The sequence below is a fragment of the Paramisgurnus dabryanus genome, chromosome 16, assembly GCF_030506205.2.
Source record: "Paramisgurnus dabryanus chromosome 16, PD_genome_1.1, whole genome shotgun sequence".
Lineage (NCBI taxonomy): Eukaryota > Metazoa > Chordata > Actinopteri > Cypriniformes > Cobitidae > Paramisgurnus > Paramisgurnus dabryanus.
Window position 1 is genome coordinate 17383224 of NC_133352.1, and position 18588 is coordinate 17401811.

The 18588-nt window shown below is 37.6% G+C and overlaps 1 protein-coding gene and 1 long non-coding RNA gene across 2 annotated transcripts in view; one reads left to right on the top strand and one right to left on the bottom strand.

The window, feature by feature from the left end:
- tsc22d3 (TSC22 domain family, member 3) overlaps positions 1-18588 on the bottom strand; it is a 32629-nt gene that overhangs the window by 10592 nt on the left and 3449 nt on the right. The gene's annotated exons all lie outside the window — the stretch shown is intronic.
- Positions 1-18588, top strand: part of LOC135754226 (uncharacterized) — a 53482-nt gene that overhangs the window by 8106 nt on the left and 26788 nt on the right. The window contains exon 2 of the long non-coding RNA XR_010534180.2: positions 6480-6609. This is a non-coding gene — a long non-coding RNA (uncharacterized lncRNA). The remainder of the gene's footprint in view (positions 1-6479; positions 6610-18588) is intronic.

Here is an 18588-nt window from a genome sequence, read left to right on the forward strand (position 1 = left end):
GGAACACTTTGGGAACACTGATACTTTTATTTATTATCATGTGGCAGTGAATTGAGTCAAATTCTTGGTACTTTTGGGCCTAGGGGGTCTGACGTGAGTCACAGAGATGTTCATTGGGCATCAGATTCTGTTGTGGCAGCAGTATGCGTATAGCCCCCGTGTTTTTTGGCTTTGGTAGATAAGTGGACATGCCAAGAGAAGGGTGGAGCATCAGGCCTGTGATGTCAGAGTTTTTTCAGTGTATCCGCTCAAATGCTGGCATCAACACAATGTGCTTTTCGAGCTTGGCAGCGAGCTTTCCGAGCGTGAAACCCATTCATTAGTACATCTCATCTTAATTGAATAAAAATATGAGTGTGTGGAGCGGGACTAATTTATTTTACAAAGTATGATGGCTGGAAAAGAGCCCCTTTGTTTTGTGTGAGGGCCAATGAGCCTTGAAAGCGAAAGTAAATCTATTTACAGTAATGCATAATTGTGATGCATATTAATCAGTTTTTTATGATTCATTTATGCTTTACGGTCAGTGTGATAGTCGTAATGAAAGAGCAGTATAAATAATTTCTCCACTCTTGCAGTTCAATGCATGGGTACTTATAAATTCTGGTTCTTTCTTTTTAGGAAATTGTTGTTGTTTGATTTACTGTCTTGCACTGTGTAATGTGCACTAAAAGAATTTGTCCTTTAAATGATATGCCATGGTTAAAGACGACACAGACGCACTACCTTTGACACAATGGAACCGTAAACTTTAAGCAAACAATGATGGCTTAATAGCTCAAAGGAACAGAGGCAAAGTTCAAGCAGTACACTGTTATCTTTATGCATGTTGACATTACAGCACACACGCACGCATTCAGAGATACACACAAACAGTGAAGACAGATCTGCACAGTTTGTGCATCTCTCATTGCACATATACAGTAAGAGGCGCATGAGAGAGACGATGGGGCTCAATGTGCTGTTTAAAGGCTGAATAGAGCTGCCATGGAAGATTTACAGCACCTGGGCTGCTCTTGCTTTCATTCAATGGTTATTTTTTTGCAAGCGCTTCCCCAAACCAGTTTCTCCATCTTTCTCATGAATAGATCCAGGCCAGGAAAGGAATTTCCCAGAAATGTGGCGACCCCATTCACCCCGAGACGCAACTGAAATATAACCGTGTTTACATGCTTGTTTGCAGTTATGAAATCGAGCAATTGAAAATGTTATCTTCGGCTTTGTACGCTCTTAATCTCCTCGACACAATAAGATTAAATCGTTTAAAGGAATGAACTGAAAGATGATACATGTGCAGGTAGCTTAAGCGGTGACGTAAAAGCTCTGATCAGAATCAGCCAGCCGGAGAAAAATGCGTAGGTCAGCTGCACACAGCAGAGATGTCAGTGTCTGATGTATGGGATTTTTACACGTAGGCAGCATTCGGGCCAACTTACTGTCATCATATCTCCAAAACAATCTAGAAGCCTAGTGAGACTTGAGAAAGTTGTCCAGAATATGATGATATGCTGGCGCGCAGCCACCGCTGCAGACACACGCAATGTTCATAGAAGTCAGGGGAGGTAAGTATATGTTACTGTGGGATATAAGGCTTTTCCTTACTCACATGAAGCTGTATGTTGACCTGAGATGATCCCAGATAATCTTACATAAGCAATGAAAGGAACCTCATCATGGCGAAATATTGTGTGTGGTGAAGAGCACACGTGTATGCAAAAGTCTGCCCTGCGTACAGGACTCAAAATATAGGTGACTAAAATACGCAATCAATGCCGATTTGTCATTCAGAATTTTGTTTACAATTTCAAATCAATGTCGAAATGTGTCGACAGTGAAGATCCTCTTACAGTCCAATGCAAACAGAAGTGACATAACTGAACATAAAAATTTGATCACTTTCTGTCTCTCTTAGTCACTTTTTATGATTATTGCATAACAACATATTTTTTTAAATAATAAACCTTAAAAATTATTTAAAAAGTTTATTATTATGGCTTGTTTGTGGTGTATTTAACTTGCAATACAGTATATGCCTAAATAGCTTTTATATCTAAATTACTGCATAAATGCAATTTTTAGCAGGTCCTGAATGTCATCAAATGTCACTATAATATCAAAGCTTCCCATGTTTATGGAAACAGATCCTTCTGTATGCCCCTTATTGTATGACCTTTTGTGATACCCATTTTTCCTTTATTTCTAGATATGCAGGCACATATCCGTGCTTTTACATAACAGCGAGCAGCGCAAGGCTGCCACACCCAGCGTAAAGCAGAAATGCAGAAATGGTTTCAAAACATCAGCTGAAGAAACCTTAACATCTTGTTCTGTTTTAGGATATTTTAAGCCTTTACCAAATAATGTTCATGAGATTTTCTTATACAGTAGCGTAGGTTGCCTTGGAAACCGCTTTGCTCTACACTACAGGGTTAAAACACAGCAGGAGTCCTCGAGGACTAGAATTAAAGCTATATATTAACACAGCCGCCCGGGACGTCCTATTGGATAACAAAGCGTAATATATCATTTCAGAAATGTGCTTTTGCATGTTTACCTGCCCTAGGAAGCATTTCTTTTGTACTGAGTTGCACAATTGAAGCTTAATTAAATGTCAGGCTCTGCTCAGCAATTGTCTACATACTAAGCTCATGTTGTCTGCAGTGCATGCTCTGTTTTGCCTGCGCCCCTCCCTGCTCCATACTTTGCATGTCTGTAGGTGTTTGCCTGTTGTCTGACTCTGCGCTATTTCTGGCATGAGCAAATGTGTTATGTTTGGTGTGACATTGACAATACCTGATGTGGTCAAACATGGTGAGTCATTTGTACCTTGAAAGATTTCGTTTACTTTACACCCAGTTATGAGGGTTGTTATTGACTTTGCAAGTAGTTCCATTGCAAGATTGAGCGCTTTTTACTGTCCTCCGCCACCTTAGAAAACATTAATCTCGTTTTGGGGCGTGGGGGAGCTGCGGTTCACTTCAAACGACCCTGTGAAATAAACACGGTAACCTGGAGGCTCTCAGAAATCCTGCCTAACTAAACAGAACACAGGATGAAACTCTACATGACCCGTATACATGAGGACAACAAGGAAACTGGCCCTAATATTAGACCATATGTGATAGGCACGAGCATGGAAGTTGTGGTTAAGGCCGTGCATTTCCAAGACAAAAACTTTCCAGGTCCTCTGAGAAGAACAAAACAAGTGATCACAATTTTCTTTGCTATTAAATTTATTACATACATTATGTATTTTTTTCACATTTGAACATGTTAAACATATCTTATTGTAACTAATATTGAACATAACAAGATGTTAGGCAGAAATCCCCATTCACTTTTATTGTATGGAAAAAGCTCAAAAACAACATTCTTGAAAATTCTCCTTCTACGAAAGAAAAAATCAAATCATGTTTGAAACCACACAACCCAGCAAGCAACAGTTGTCATTTACCGTCTAGGTTAACTATAGACCTGAGTCCGGCTATGAGCCAAAATAAACTTGCATTTAGTCGTTTTTGTGACGAGATGTATGATATTCAATCATGTAAACAACCGCAACGGTGATTACAAGGTGTTTGGTTTCATTTCTTTCTTTATTTGATTTATTTTTGGCCTATAGATGTCTTTAAAGGACCCGTACTTCCTGTGTTTTGAAGCTTTGATTGTGTTTACAGTGCACAGTATAACGTGTTCATGTTTCACGTGTAAAAAACGTGGTATTTTTCTCACAATTTACTTATCTCTATAGCGCTGTTTTCACTGTCCTAAAAACTGTCTGATGTTTTCCTTGTTCTATGAAGTCCCTCCTTCAGAAATACACAATGAGTTCTGATTGTGTAGTTTGTTTAGTGTGTTGTGATTCGACAGCAGCTTAGCTTAGCAGAGCCGTTTGAGCTTAGCTCGTGACTGACGTATTCCTGTGGGCGGAGTTTAATCAAAAACTCTTGTTTTGACGTCATTCAACCAGGAAGTAGAGGACTGTAGTCCCAACCGGCCGTTCGCTGTAGGCTTTGAAAGGGAAATTCTGTTAAAGAAAATATATCGCCTGGCAGTGAACTTTTAGATTTATCATTATGTATTATTTATGCTCTAACAGCAACATTACACATTAACTAAAGTTTGAAAATGGGATTAGGAAGAACGTAAAATCTTTACATTTTTAAAAGTGAAAATTCAACCTACTATTTTAAGTTTTGACCTGTAAATAGTTGACATAAGTTGAAACATAGTAGCATAACAATATATGTTGGTTTGCCAAAAATCTTGTTTTTTAATACAGTGATCTAGGTTATGTTTGGACTGCTTTTAGATGTCTTTTAAATGCAAAATTGATGGCTGGGAAGGGTGAGTAAATGATGACAGAATTGTAATTTTTGGTGCACTGTCCCTTTAACATTCCCAGCATCCACAAAAAATCCTGGATGGTGGGCAATGCAAAAATACTTCTGTTCCGAGTCGTGCCATTAGATAATTTGTCAAGATTTCGACAGACACATGATAAAACCGCGTGTAATGTTTATCCGGGGGATGTCCTGTGTCTTTCAGATCTAAATGACTGTGAGAGAGGCATAGAGCTGCACACTGAAACAGGGAAATAAAAAATAAGGAAGAGAAAGAGGTGGGGTGGGAGGGCTTTCACAGCTGTTGTTCTGCAATGTTTCCTCTGGTAGTGGACTTGGCTGTACTCCCAGTTCTTTAGGTAAACGACTCAAAGTAAAGTACAATTATCTTCAACGCCTTTTGCAAGGGGGCAGTATGCAAAACAAGATTGTGTTTTCCCAAATTATTTCGTATACTTAAATAAATAATTTGGCATATTTTGTAAACACGTAGGAAAACATTCCACCTGTATCCTCTTATAAAGCTGAGTGTAAATGCTGACATATGGAAAATGGTTAGCCTCTTATATCTAGATCAGCTTATAGGGAACACTTTAATTCTTTAATCTGTTCTTTACACTGACCCTTTGCTAGCTGCACTTGGCCAGGACATGGACGGGAAGGAACTTATTCTAGAATACTAATTGAGGGGAACAAAAGCCTCCGACCCATGGTTGTCCAGGTGACCATGGCAACACTTAAAAACCTGGAAGATAACGTCTTCTTGAATTTCAATTTGCAAACAGACATTTGCTCAGAAATATAGGAAAGCAATTGTTGTGACTGACTTGAAATTCATAAATAGACATTGATCACTAGCCTTTATGCCAAAATATACAACAAAATAGAGCTGTCAAAAGATGAGTCACGATTAATCACATTCAAAATAAAAGTTTGTTTTTGCATAATATATGTGTGTGTACTGTGTGTAATTATTTTGTATATATAAATACACACGCACATGCATGTATGTATTTAAGAAACAGTTACAATTTTTATTTTGTTTATTTTTATGTTTAAATTTTATTATTTTATTTATTTAAAACAGATTATACATAAATAAAATGTTTCCTAAATAAATACATGTACGTTTGTATTTATATATACATACTGTAATAATTGCACACACAACACACACACACACACAAATAAATTATGCAAACACAAACTTTTATTTTCAATACGATTAATCTATTGACAGCTCTAAACAAAATTATTATTATTAGTAGTAGTAGTATTAGTCATAATAGTAGTACATCACTATTACTTTAATTATTCTTTTTCTTTTAAGGTTGTTTCTGCCTGCAGAGGATAAATACACTGAAAAAAAAAAACAAAGATTGTACATGATTGAATTAAGTCTTAAAATGAAAAAAAAACACTTGTTGAATCTACATAATTCAATTATGTACAGCAGTTCAACATGATTGAATCAAGTTTCCTTTAATTGAAATTAATGTTAATTTAATTTTTAGAAAACTTAATTCAATCATGTGCAACCGGTGTCCACAAGTTTTTTTTCAGTTTATCTTGCATTAAAGAATGAATGTTATATTGTTGAACTTAAATGTATATTATAAAATAAAGATGAATTAACTTTATTTTTATAATTTATAGCAACTCCTCACTTTTAAACTGATGGTAACACTTTGTTCATTGGTTAACATTAGTTAATGTATTAACTAACATGAACAAACCATGCAATGCATTTGTTACAGTATTCATTAATCTTTGTTAATGTTAGTTAATAGAAATAAAGCTATTAATTGTTTGTTCATGTTAGCTCACAGTGCCTTAACTAACATTAACAAGATTTTAATACAGTATTAGTTAAAATTAACATTAACAAAGATTAATAAATGCTGTGCAGTTGTGTTAACTAATGTAGTTAACTAATGTTAACTAATGAACCTTATTGTAAAGTGTTACCAAATTAATTGTACATTCATTTAGATTAAACTTAAAAAAATGTAAGTGCAACAAGGAATTTTTACAGTGTACACATTTGCCTTTATGTTACAGAAGCTTGCTATGCTAACTTTAAATCTCAAATTTGTTTATAAAATAATTCATTCTGTTCCTGTTATATGCTTTCAGGCTATCATTTAGACTTTTAGTGGCCAGTAAGAAACTACAAGGACACCTCAGCAACTGCACAGCAACACCCTGGGCACCATTCACAATACCTGTAATTATGTGGGCCAGTCATGTGAAACTCATTTAAAAGGTAAGGAAGTGCTCAGATTTGATCACATTTCATTATTTCAATTAAACTATCATATTTTTTTAGTTGAGAAACTCTCGTGCTGTTTTGAGAATGCCTAGGTTTAGTAAGGTGTGAGTTTAAAAAAAAAAAAAATTCCTAATGCTAATTGTCCGGTTAACATTATACTGTAGCTCAATCAATCCACTTCAAAATGTATACAGTGCAAATGTAGCGGTAATAATCCAGCATAATGCTGAGACATTTTTCTCATACAAGTCCATTCTTTTACTGTCAGGTGTGGTAGCCGGTAAAAAAGATCTGTTTTATTAATATGCAAATGTTTCACACAAGTGCATGTGCATGACAGGAACATTCATGTGTATGTCTGCCCACAATAATTCATCATTTCTTTTGTGTGGGTTACTTGGTAAATTCTGTGTAGTGGACTGATACATTGTCTCATGACTGAACTGACAACATTTTTTTTTAGTGTAACTTGCATTGGACTTAATGTACCACTATGTTATATTATTTATGTGCCAGTCATTTTTATTCAGAGGGGCAGTAAGTTATACATACATACATAGTTATGCTATATGCTAGTCCCCATGACCTTAGTGTTTTAAGGCCATGCTTTACTAGCTGATCTACAGGAACTGAAAACCACAACAGGAACTTCTCAAACCGAATGATACAGTATACTGTATAAGATCCAGCCATATGCTTTATGCAGTTTCCTCATGGAGAAACTGTCATTTTCTTAACTTACAGAATGCCAGAGGTCTGGTGGGTTGTGTGAGAGTCTATGTGAATACTAGAACATTCTTAACTCTTATCCGACATACAAGCTGCCAAGATCTCTGGCAAGTGACACATCATGAATTTTGAGCCCTGGGAGATTTCCAATATGGGACAGCGTTCTGTAGATGAAGTCCAATAAGAACCGAATTGCCCCTTTGGACAGAGCTGAGAGCAGCGTGTTTCACATTCCAGTCCTCTGTGTCTTTGATTTCTTGGCAGGGATTTAAAGTTACATGAGTCTGTCCCAAAGTTCACTGTAATGTTTACTTATTATTCTTTGTGCATTTGCTTGCATGCTTACTGCAGGCCAGCGCTTAACGTTGACATCGCAGTGGAAAGAATGCTACCGCAAATTTGCTAAATGGCTCTACAAATGTAAAAACGCAGTATGGCAGGGGCACAAGTTAAACCCTAGACTACAGAAACCTTTAACATGATGGATGTTGTAAACAGGGTCATCGACCAGGGAGATGCGCACAACAATGTGCTGCCATCCGGAGATCTCCCATGGAGATTGTCCAAATCCCACAATAAAAGATTTTGAAATGAGTATTTATTACGACTCGGAGACTTGAGCAATCTCATCTGATTTATGAGAAACCAAAGACTAAACTCAGTTGTCATTTCAGAGTGAGTGTTGAAGCCAATATGCATTAAAAGAAAGAGCAACGCTACTGGCATAGACATGTTGCAAATGGATTTTGGCTAAGGAGCTTCACAAAGTGTTTCCAGAATGCCCCGAATGTTTCCAATAAAACAGGAAGTTTACCTAAGAACCACCTTCGGTTATTCATGCAAGTCTGGTCTCCAAGTCTATTCCACTAAATAGGCAAGTCCTGTGAATCATAGTGTTTTCAGGGCTTTGTTTCTCTTCTTCTCTGGTATAAATGACGACACCACATAGTAAATCTCGCAAAACAAAGCTTTGTCTAGCGCTTTTTACCTGTAAAGTCAACATCTTTTCCCATAAATTCTCTGGTAAAGCCTGACCTTTATAATAGGTTACATATATCTTTGTGCTTGGAAAAAATAAACCTGATGTCCTGGAAAGAAATGCTTTTGTGTTGTTGCAACAAAAACACTCTATGTGTGTTATCAATATAATCAAAGTTAATGCGGGTGGCATCCATACCATATCCAAAATCCCTGAAATGGCATGAGAACATCAAGATAAGCCTATCATTTTAAGATTAATGCCACTATTTATATACAACATGAATACTGTGTACAGTAGTGCCCAAAAAACATGTCCAGGGGAAATGTGACAATAAAATGTGATTATCCATAGACCGGATTGGGCGAGTGCCCTGGGGCACCAGGCAATTGGGGGCACAAAGGGCTCCAGACTGTGGCGAAAATGTTTTTTTTACAAGTACTCGCACATGTGCAGCACCCGTGGCAAAACTACGGAATGCGCAATCGGGTTTAAACGCTCATTTGCATGATGCGTATATCGTTTTATGTTACCATGCGCTCAGTTGATTGTACCGATGGGTCTACGCAGCCCGGGTAAAGTCAACACATCTCAGTAAGAACCGCGAGGAGACGCGCTGGCGCGGATTTAAAATTAAAAATTGCAGAGATGAGAGACAAAGAGAGCGGGAGAACTTTTAACACTCCTAAAATTTTCAGTCAGGGGCTACAGTGCTCCTAATAAAAAAAAAGTTAGTCTGGAGCCTTGAATGACTAGAGTTCAATATAATATATAATTTTTTTGTGAGGGGGCACTTGAAATGTGGTCACCCTGGGGCACTTCACTGGGTTAATCTGGGCCTGCCCTCAGGTTAGATGAAACCATTAAAATATGAAGTGTGTGGTACACAATGGATAAGACACACAAAAAATGTGCAAATTCTTTGGCAAACATAAACCATAGCTTATTAGGGAATCTTGGATTTATTTGAATATACATAAAAGCTTACAGAAAATAAAGCATACATTAACTATACACTGTAAAAAATTCTTTGCTGGCTTACATTTTTTTGTTAAATAAACTTATTATTTATCTTGACTAGAGATGAGTTGTTATAACTACCAGATGAGTTGTTATAACTTATAAAATGAAGTTGAATTTTCAACTATATTTTATAAGTTGTAGCAACTCATCTAATGTCAAGATAAATAATAGTAAGTTGACATGACTTGTAAATCTGAGTTGATTCAACAACAAAAAAATAAGGCAGCAAAGAGGTTTTTTGTGTGTGTGTAGTTTTATCTGTTATTAATATTTGTTGATCCTCTTTTGTGGTAATATTTTGCAATCAATGTGTCTTTATAAACGTTGCACAATTAGTGTGTATTTTTCCCTAAGCCTCCTTAAATTCTTTTAAAATTCTTTAAGTTTACTTCAAGCACACAATTAAAATGCATATAATGTTTTTACGCATTTAAGTCAAATATTAAAATAAAAGCGAAAATAACAATTGTTCAAAGTTGCACATCACCTTTTGGCCACTACTGTTTATTCAGTATGCAGTACACAGGCAGTATCTATTTCTATCTTTACAACATTGTAATATACACTGGTAAAGTATGGCAACTTGGTGCACCACAAAACAATCTCAGAACTTTAAAATCCCAACACATGGTCTGAGATCTGTTGCGTGAGGTTGGTGTTTAAGGAAACCAGGTTCCTATAATTAACCCTGTAAGGCCAACAAACCAATCAGGAAAGTTGTTTACTCTGGAAACATTGTTTGGGACAGAAAATTCTTCATTGCATAGCTGCACATATTTTACAGCATTCTGCCGTGCACATGCCCAACAACATAAACGCAGGAGTTCCTCTAATAGTGAAGTCTATGAGGTTCTGTTTGGATGCTACGCAACAACCATGTGTAGAAGCTTCATGCTGAGCTACAGTCCAAAGTAGATGAGCTGTAATAGCATGCTGATTCATAGTAGGCTATTGTTGTTTAGGAGGACACCAAGTTCCAGAAAAGCCAAACCCACAATGAGCAATAGCTTGTCAGGGTTCATTTTATAGACTTGGAAAAATACAGCCATGGAAATCTCATGGAAAAACACCGGTCTGATTTGTCAACAGTAGGACATCGGGGTCGATGTATAGAGAGGTAAAAATTAGCTGTTTGTGTAGCTGTAGTCTGTATATATTAGCACAAAATATTATCAGCACAACAAAAAATGGATTATATAAATGCATATATAGCTTGTTGTAGCTTGTTGGTGAATTATGTTGATACTGGTGTACTAGCTACAGTTATGGCTTAGTAAAAGTGCACACTGCACAGATTCTGACTGGTGAGTCAGGCCATGCAGACTTCTAGCTGCTGATATAACAAGGACAAATCCTAAAGGGGGCAGACGGCTGTTGACAGGTTCCCTAATGATCTCAACGGACGTCATTGCCAGGGCGTGAACGTACTGTATAAGACAATAAGCCCCGAACAACTCATTTCAGAGCTAACCGCTCTATCATCCTGTAAACAATTTCATTGCAAATGAAGCTTCTTCACTGTTGCAGTCACGCTTGACTTTAAGCATGCATCATTTCTGTGCAACTCCCTGCGTGCAGACTGCAATATATGGGCAGCAACATCAACGTTTTGTTTGTTTATTTATATATCATGGATTGCGGCTGTTATTATTATACAAAATGGGATCGTGTGATACCATTATGTTTCTTTTCCACCTATAAAGGTTACACTGTGACTTCTGCGACTCCGCTGAGACTCCGCTCGCTTCCTGTAATCACGTCACTACTACAGCAAGGTCCTGATTGGTTAACGTGGCGCGGAAATCCACCGTGAATAAGAGTGTGGTTGACTTAAAATGTATTAAAAATAGTAACTTATAAATATTAGTTAACCTAAAATAAGTAATATTGTCTTGACTCATATTTTTAGTTGAATTAACTCAAAATTTTAAGGCAAGCAGCTAAATAGCTTTTCTAAGTTGAACCAACATTTTTTATTGTATTGATCATCTACTGATCGCATGTTTTCATCAGAGGTCAGACTTCGCCAAATTTAAATTTAGGAATGTGCCAAAATGTAAACTTTTTTTACTTGAGCTGGCACTTGGTCGCCACATTTGCCCTTATCTGACATTCACCTTCAGTCAATGGAACTTAAGGTCCCGTCTGACCTTGGCATTATAAACAAACAATTCAACCACAAGTGGAATTTATGCATGTGAAACCCTCTCATATTTACATTTAATATGTACATAACTCCCTTAAATATCAACCATACACCCAATAATCTTATAATGTCGTCTTAAAGGAATAATTCATCCAAAAATAAAAACTGTCATCATTTACTCAACCTCAAGTTGTTATAAACCTATAAATATCTTTGTTCTGCTGAACACAAAGGAAGACATTTTATGTTTGTAACCAAACCGTTTTTAGCACTATTGGCTTCCATAGCATTCCTACTATGGAAGTCAATGGTGCTCATGTTTCCTGCTTAATTACAAATATCTTCCTTTGTGTTTAGTAAAACACAAGAATTTATACAGGTTTGTAACAACCTGAGGGTGTGTAAATGATGAAATGGTAAACTATCCCTTTAAAGAAATGATTCACCCATAAATTGAAATTCTGTCAACTGCGGCCGCCCATATCTGACAGTCCATAAAACTCCATTGATTTCAAAAAGTCAAATAAGGAAGATAGTCACCCATTTCCTTCATATTAAGGAGTGGTCAGTATCACCTTAAAAAGATTAACTTTGTGCTCCACAGAGACAAAAAAAATCACACGATTTAGGAGTTTGGTAATATAAACAGCTTTTAAATTTGGGTGAATTATTCCTTTAATACAAAAGCAGTTGGCCTGGGGTTCTTTGCAATACATTGTGCAAGATCTGAAAGCATCATTAAACTATTTCACTCCAAGACAGGTACCAACAATGCCCTTTAATGTTACGAAAATGAATGAGATTGAACTCAATGTTGCCACAGATCTTTAAGAGATTGTGGGATCATTAGCTTTCTGGATTCGCCAGCCACTGAATGTAACATTTTCCTGATTTCTAATACTGAATCATTTGTGATAATAGAATAAGATCACATGACACATAGCCGTGCCTCACGTTTCACAAAGAAGGTGCTGTCTGTGGTAGATTCAATTAAACTGGCCTCGGGGAAATAAGGATACAGATGCAGTCCTGCATGTCTGCAATCAAAGCTATTATGTCTGTCTTGGCAGCCACTTCAACATGATCAGACTTTGCTTTTACCCTGAAGTAAACACTACTGAAGCCAAAGAAAATACTTGATTAAGTCAACAAACCATGACCCCATGAGGGGTTATTTTACAAGCTACCAGGACAAATTTATTTCACAATTTATTTTGGGCCTGCCACATTTATATAACACGCATATAATAAACACTTTATACAGTACTTTGCTAACGTGTACTGATACATCTACTGTAAGAGCTGTTTATCTTTCTTCAGTCTGCCATCGCCCATTGAGTCACAACTGTCAATGGTACTCCCACATAACAGCACAGTGTCACTCTATAAGCCTGTTTCAACATTTACTCCGCTGTCCCAGGTCATAAACTCTGAAGCACTCCAGTGCTCTCAATAACCATGTTTGTGTTATGGCTATAGCACGACTACTGAAGTTCAGTGAATGCCAGTGTTGGGTGGGCTTGTAGACAGTGCCTGTCAGTACCCTGAACCCTGCCTCTGGGAACAGGAGCACCTTATACCAGACAACAAAGCCCGGGCTGGCCCCGTGCCTGTGGTCCACTGCCAACTGTCCACCGTCCCGCTCATAACAATGCTGCTATTCAGCCAGTCAATTAAACGGATATCATACACCTCTGTGCTTGTTTGTCTAACTATGACAAGTAAATTACTCAACAAGCCTTTGCCATGAAGACAATTGACCTGTTAATCCATTATGAAAGTAGATCCACCTGTTGCGTTTTATAACAGCATCCACTGGCTGTAGATTTATTAGCGGTAAGGATGGCGCTCGGTTCAATCACCAATGCAAATGACTCGTTTTTACAGCGTGAACTCAATGGAGCATTAATTTTCAGACCGGTTGAACAATTCAGTGCACGCGCTACATCAAAAGACTGCATCTTATTTGAATAATTACCCGAGACATTATCACTCAATTAGGTTTTATATGTATGACAATATATGTGGCACGTGTTTATTGCCGTTCGCAGTTCACTACCATTATTAGTATGCCAGCCTAATTTAAAACAGTAGTTTGGGCTCTCCTTACACTCATTTTAAAGGAATAGTTCACCAAAACATTCGTCATCATTTACTCTTAAACACAAAGGAGATATTTTGATAAACGTTAATAACCAAACCGTTCTGGGGCACCATTCACTTTCATAGTATTATTTTTTTCAACTATGGAAATTAGTGGCGTCCCAGATCTGCTTGATTATAAACATTCTTTGTTCTGCTGAACATAAAGGAAAATGTTTTGTAAAAAGTTCAAAAGCAAACATATCTGGGGCATCATTCACTTGGTATTATTAATGGTATTATTTTTCCTACTATGGAAATAAGTGGTGTCCTAGATTTGTCCCAGATAAACAATAGAAGTTTGGAACAACTTAAAGGAACACGCTGACTTTTTGGGAATTTAGCTTATTCACAGTATCCCCCAGAATTAGTCCATACATACCTTTTACATCTCTGTGCGTGCCGTAACTTTGTCTGATAGACCCACCGCTAGCCTAGCTTAGCATAAAGACTGGAAGTAAATGGCTCCAGCTAACATTCTGCTCCCAATAAGTGACAAAATAATACATTTTCCTATTTATATGTTGTGATTTGTATAGTCACAGCGTACAAATAACAAGGTCATGTGAGACACAGCCATCTTTTAACCATATACATACTGAGAACTATATTCTCAGAAGGCGAAGATCTGCCACTTGGGCGGAGTGATTTGCTCGCAGCACCTGAGAAGCCCCATGGTGAGGATCAGAGAGTTCGGAAGTGTTGCACTACACGCTGTGACTATACAAATCACAATATATAAATAGGAAAATGTTGGCGTTATTTTGTCACTTATTGGGAGCAGTATGCTAGCTGGAGCCATTTACTTCCAGTATTTGTGCTAAGCTAGGCTAGCGGCGGGTGCGTCAGATAGAGTTACGGGACGTACGGAGATGAAAAAAGTATGTATAAACTTATCTAACTCTGGGGGATACGGTGAATAAGCTAAAGTCCCAAAAAGTCTGCGTGTTCCTTTAAGGGTGAGTAAATGCTAACAGAATTTTCATTTTCGGTTGACTTACCCTTTAAGCTGTAGGATTAACTATGTGACAATCGTTTTATCACAATTCAATATCTGCCATTTTTCACGTTGTCTATGCACGTTGCATATCTGTTTGGAAGACATGTTGAATCAATATTTCACTTCTTGCTGTTCTTTGGAAACAGAAGTCTTTCCTGATGTTGACACAGCTGAAAGCAGTGCTGAGCATGTCTTCAGATTGTGGTGTAATCTGTATGTAGCTGTTCGGTTTTATAGTGATGACCGTGTCAAATAAATAGACATATAAGGCCACAGAAACTGGGTGAGATGGGAATAAAGCTGCAGTAAAAAGATTTAAGCCAGAGGCTTCTCAAAGCCCTGATTTTTTCACCTTTATACTGCAAAAGCCTGACTTGCTCAAAACAACTTTGAAAGGAAGGCCACTCTGCCAAGACCACTGCAACCCTCACAACCCCAAGTCTTTTATGTAACAGTCTGCTGCGTGTTGCCTTCCGGAAAAATATCCAGTGGGCTTTAGGAGGATCTATTAAAATGTTGTTTCATTCTTCAAGAACATTTTTTGTCCTCTGTTGTAGAACTTGGCTGCACACAAAGGTTAATTGTTAGGAAGGAGTATTTTTTGGCATATCTGTAATACTCATATTGATCTGGATCGTTTATGGGTCTCTGCTCCAACAAGTCTTCGAGTTCTTGAGAAAGAACGCACAGAAAAAGCAGCCCTTGCTCTCGAGCTCTCATGTGGCGAGCATTAGCTTATTATTGCCTTATGCAAACCTCTCTCTCGTTTCACATGTGATGTGCTGGATGCTTTTTATTAGTAATAGTGACTCCCTCTTTCAGGGTGAAAGCTTGAGAAATATGTGAGCATATGTGTGCTGGTTGTGTTACTGTACATGTGAGTCTGCACATTTAGATCAGATTTGAGTCATGCATGCTTGAGTTTGAAAATGTGGTGAAATAGATATTCAGTATTCCTGCAGGAAAAAAAATCTAAGTACCTGCCAAAAATTCGCACTTGGGAAGGAAGTCTGAGAACGAAGTGTTCAGATTTTGGGTTATGTTTGTAAGTCATCAGTAAGGAGAGATGTTGTGTTTGGGAAGCTTTTTGATTGTTTAAGCGCCAATTCACACAACTCCATTGGGTGGTAGAGGTTTGCTTTACGTCACATTTGGGAGGAGTAAGTAAACATTTCCATAGATTTTATTTGTACATGGGTACCATTTAAAGTCATTTCAGTGGCGGCCAGGTGACTTCTCTTCTGAGGAGTGTGAAAATAAAATATGTGTTCGAGGTGCCATGTATGTGTTTGTTACGTGAATCATGTGCATGCTGCACACACGTCGAAAGGGTTTATGATGAAAGAGACGTTCACAAAATACTCGCAAGACACTAACTTAAAGAGAAATTCCACTTTTTTTGAAAATAGGCCCATTTTCCAGCATTCCTAGAGTTAAACATTTGCTATGTACCGTTTTGGAATCCATTCAGCCGATCTCCAGGTCTGGCGGTACCACTTTTAGCATAGCTTAGCACACTCAATTGAATCTGATTAGACCATTAGCATTGTGCAAAAAAATAACCAAAGAGTTTCGATAGGACTTTGCTGCTGTAACATGGCTGCAGCAGCCGTAGTGATATACGCACTGCCCGAAAATAGTCCCCTTGGTAACTTTGAATAGCAGAGGACAATATTCAGGCGCTGGGTAATATCATTGCGCCTCCCGCAGCCATGTTACAGCAGCAAAGTCCTTGATTATTACTCATGAGAGTATAGTTCCTAGCCATATCAGCCTAGAAAATCACAACTTTAAATTTTCTGTCGGTCTTAGTACACAATGTAACTACAGAAGAGTCAAGTTTAAAATAGGAAAAATATTGAAACTCTTTGGTTAATTTTGAGCATGATGCTAATGGTCTAATCAGATTGAATGGATTATGCTAAGCTATGCGAAAAGTGGTAGCGCCAGACCCAGAGATCGGCTGAATGGATTCCAAAACTGTAAAAATCAAATGTTTAACTCTAGGGGAGCTGGAAAATGTGTATATTTTCAAAAAAAGTGGAGTGTCCCTTTAACACTAAACTCTGATTACACTTGAGATTTAGCTGGAGATTTAGCTTAGTATCTGGCAAACACAGCAATCTCTTTTATCATATACCCCTTCAAAGCGTCTGCAGCAGGCTTATATTTTGACATCATGCATGATGGACATAAGTTTACAGGATGCGCCAAACACATATTTTAAAATGAAGAACCATACAAATGACGGGCTAAATACATGATGTGACAAGCTTCAGATCGTGCCCCCTGGAAAAAGAAGTCAACGGCGGCCACTGGTTAAACAGTTTTTCAAAAGTTCTGAGTTCATGATTATTTGGGCGGGGCTAAAAGGGTGGCTTGTTGACGCATTGGCCAACATGGCCCAATCACAAGCATCCATTATTGTTGTAGCGGTATTTGAAATTTGAAAGAGACCGGCAGCTTTCCAGCTAATAGGCGTGGTTTCAGCGCAGACAGTGGACATGCCCCCAGCTTTTGAGAAAACTTTTTTATTTACTTGGCTTTTTTAATCATTCATATTTGTCTGGGTGGTTAATAACACATTTTATTCTGTGGTTTAACAAACTGAGAACACATTTAATATCTGACTTTACACTGACTTTGAATTGTCCTGAGTGTTTGTGAGTGCCTGATATACTTTTGCACTGGTGATTGGCCTTTTTTTTATGTTGAGCAGTCAAGTTTTAAATCTTTGTCTATACTGTAAGTCCATGCCTCTGCATGCCTTGAAATGTGGGTTTCGTTTAGCCTATTAAGTAAATAGACATTTTATCAATATGTCAGCGAGGTTGGTGGACTGATTGTTGGCAGGACCTCTGCTACTTTGTCTTGAATTCTGTTAGCCAGACACACCTTCCTTATCATTGTTCGATCAAAAACATTGTGTTCCTTTTCCAGACATCAAGGACCTTTGTGAAACACTCAGTATAGTAAAGAAGTGTGAAATATAAAATATAAGGATAGCATCATATCCCTAAAACACTTAAATGTCATTATTTAAAATATGCTGGGATTGCTTGGAAAGTTTGATACTGTACACAAGAAAACTGAATTCCTTTTCCTGTTATGGAATGCAAGAGCTGGCCAGCATACAATCAAACAATGGCTATTTGATGCTATTAGTACAGAGGACTATTGAAACACAGTGTATTTAGTAACTGAGACTATGAAGACCCTTTGGGCCATCGGTCACATGCAAACCGCTCCTGCTGTTTATATCCCAACCTTATGTTTATGATGAAATTTAATTATGTAAAATGTAACCTTTCAGTGCCACGTATGAAATTGAGGGCACCCTTATAAAGTAGATTACATATTAACTGGCACACTAGCAGATTTAAATTAGATGTCAGTTAGGAAAGATATATATTGTTATTGTTATCAATAAAACTGTTATAAATAGCAGAACAGCAATATTAACAGTTCATGAGAAAGGGTCAAGGGTCACATATGAAATACAAAGTGTCATTGTCATGTTTCGGAGTAAATTCTCATTTGAGGCGTGTACAGAATATAGGAGTCACTCCCGAATTTGCTTGCATGAATCACCTTTGCCTGTTCTGAACAAGACTGAACCCTAATGAGGAGTAACATTGGTATTTACTGCAGTACAGATTCCCTGTGATAACTGATAATAAAATGATAACTATTGCACGATATACAGATCATTCAATTCAGCGGGGACGTTTCCTACACTTGCAATTAGTGTTTTGTATTTGCTATTGTTGCAAAAATGACTTTAATTGCTATGGCTTTTTGCTAAAGTTGCTGCTTTAGTTGCTATTGCAACCAAACTTTTAGCTTCTCATGACCTCGTACACACTGCAAACTTTCGGGAGTCACAACCGCATTTAAATGCGGGAGTAAATGCGATGATTGACACACAGGGGTAACCATAGCAACTTTCTGCCA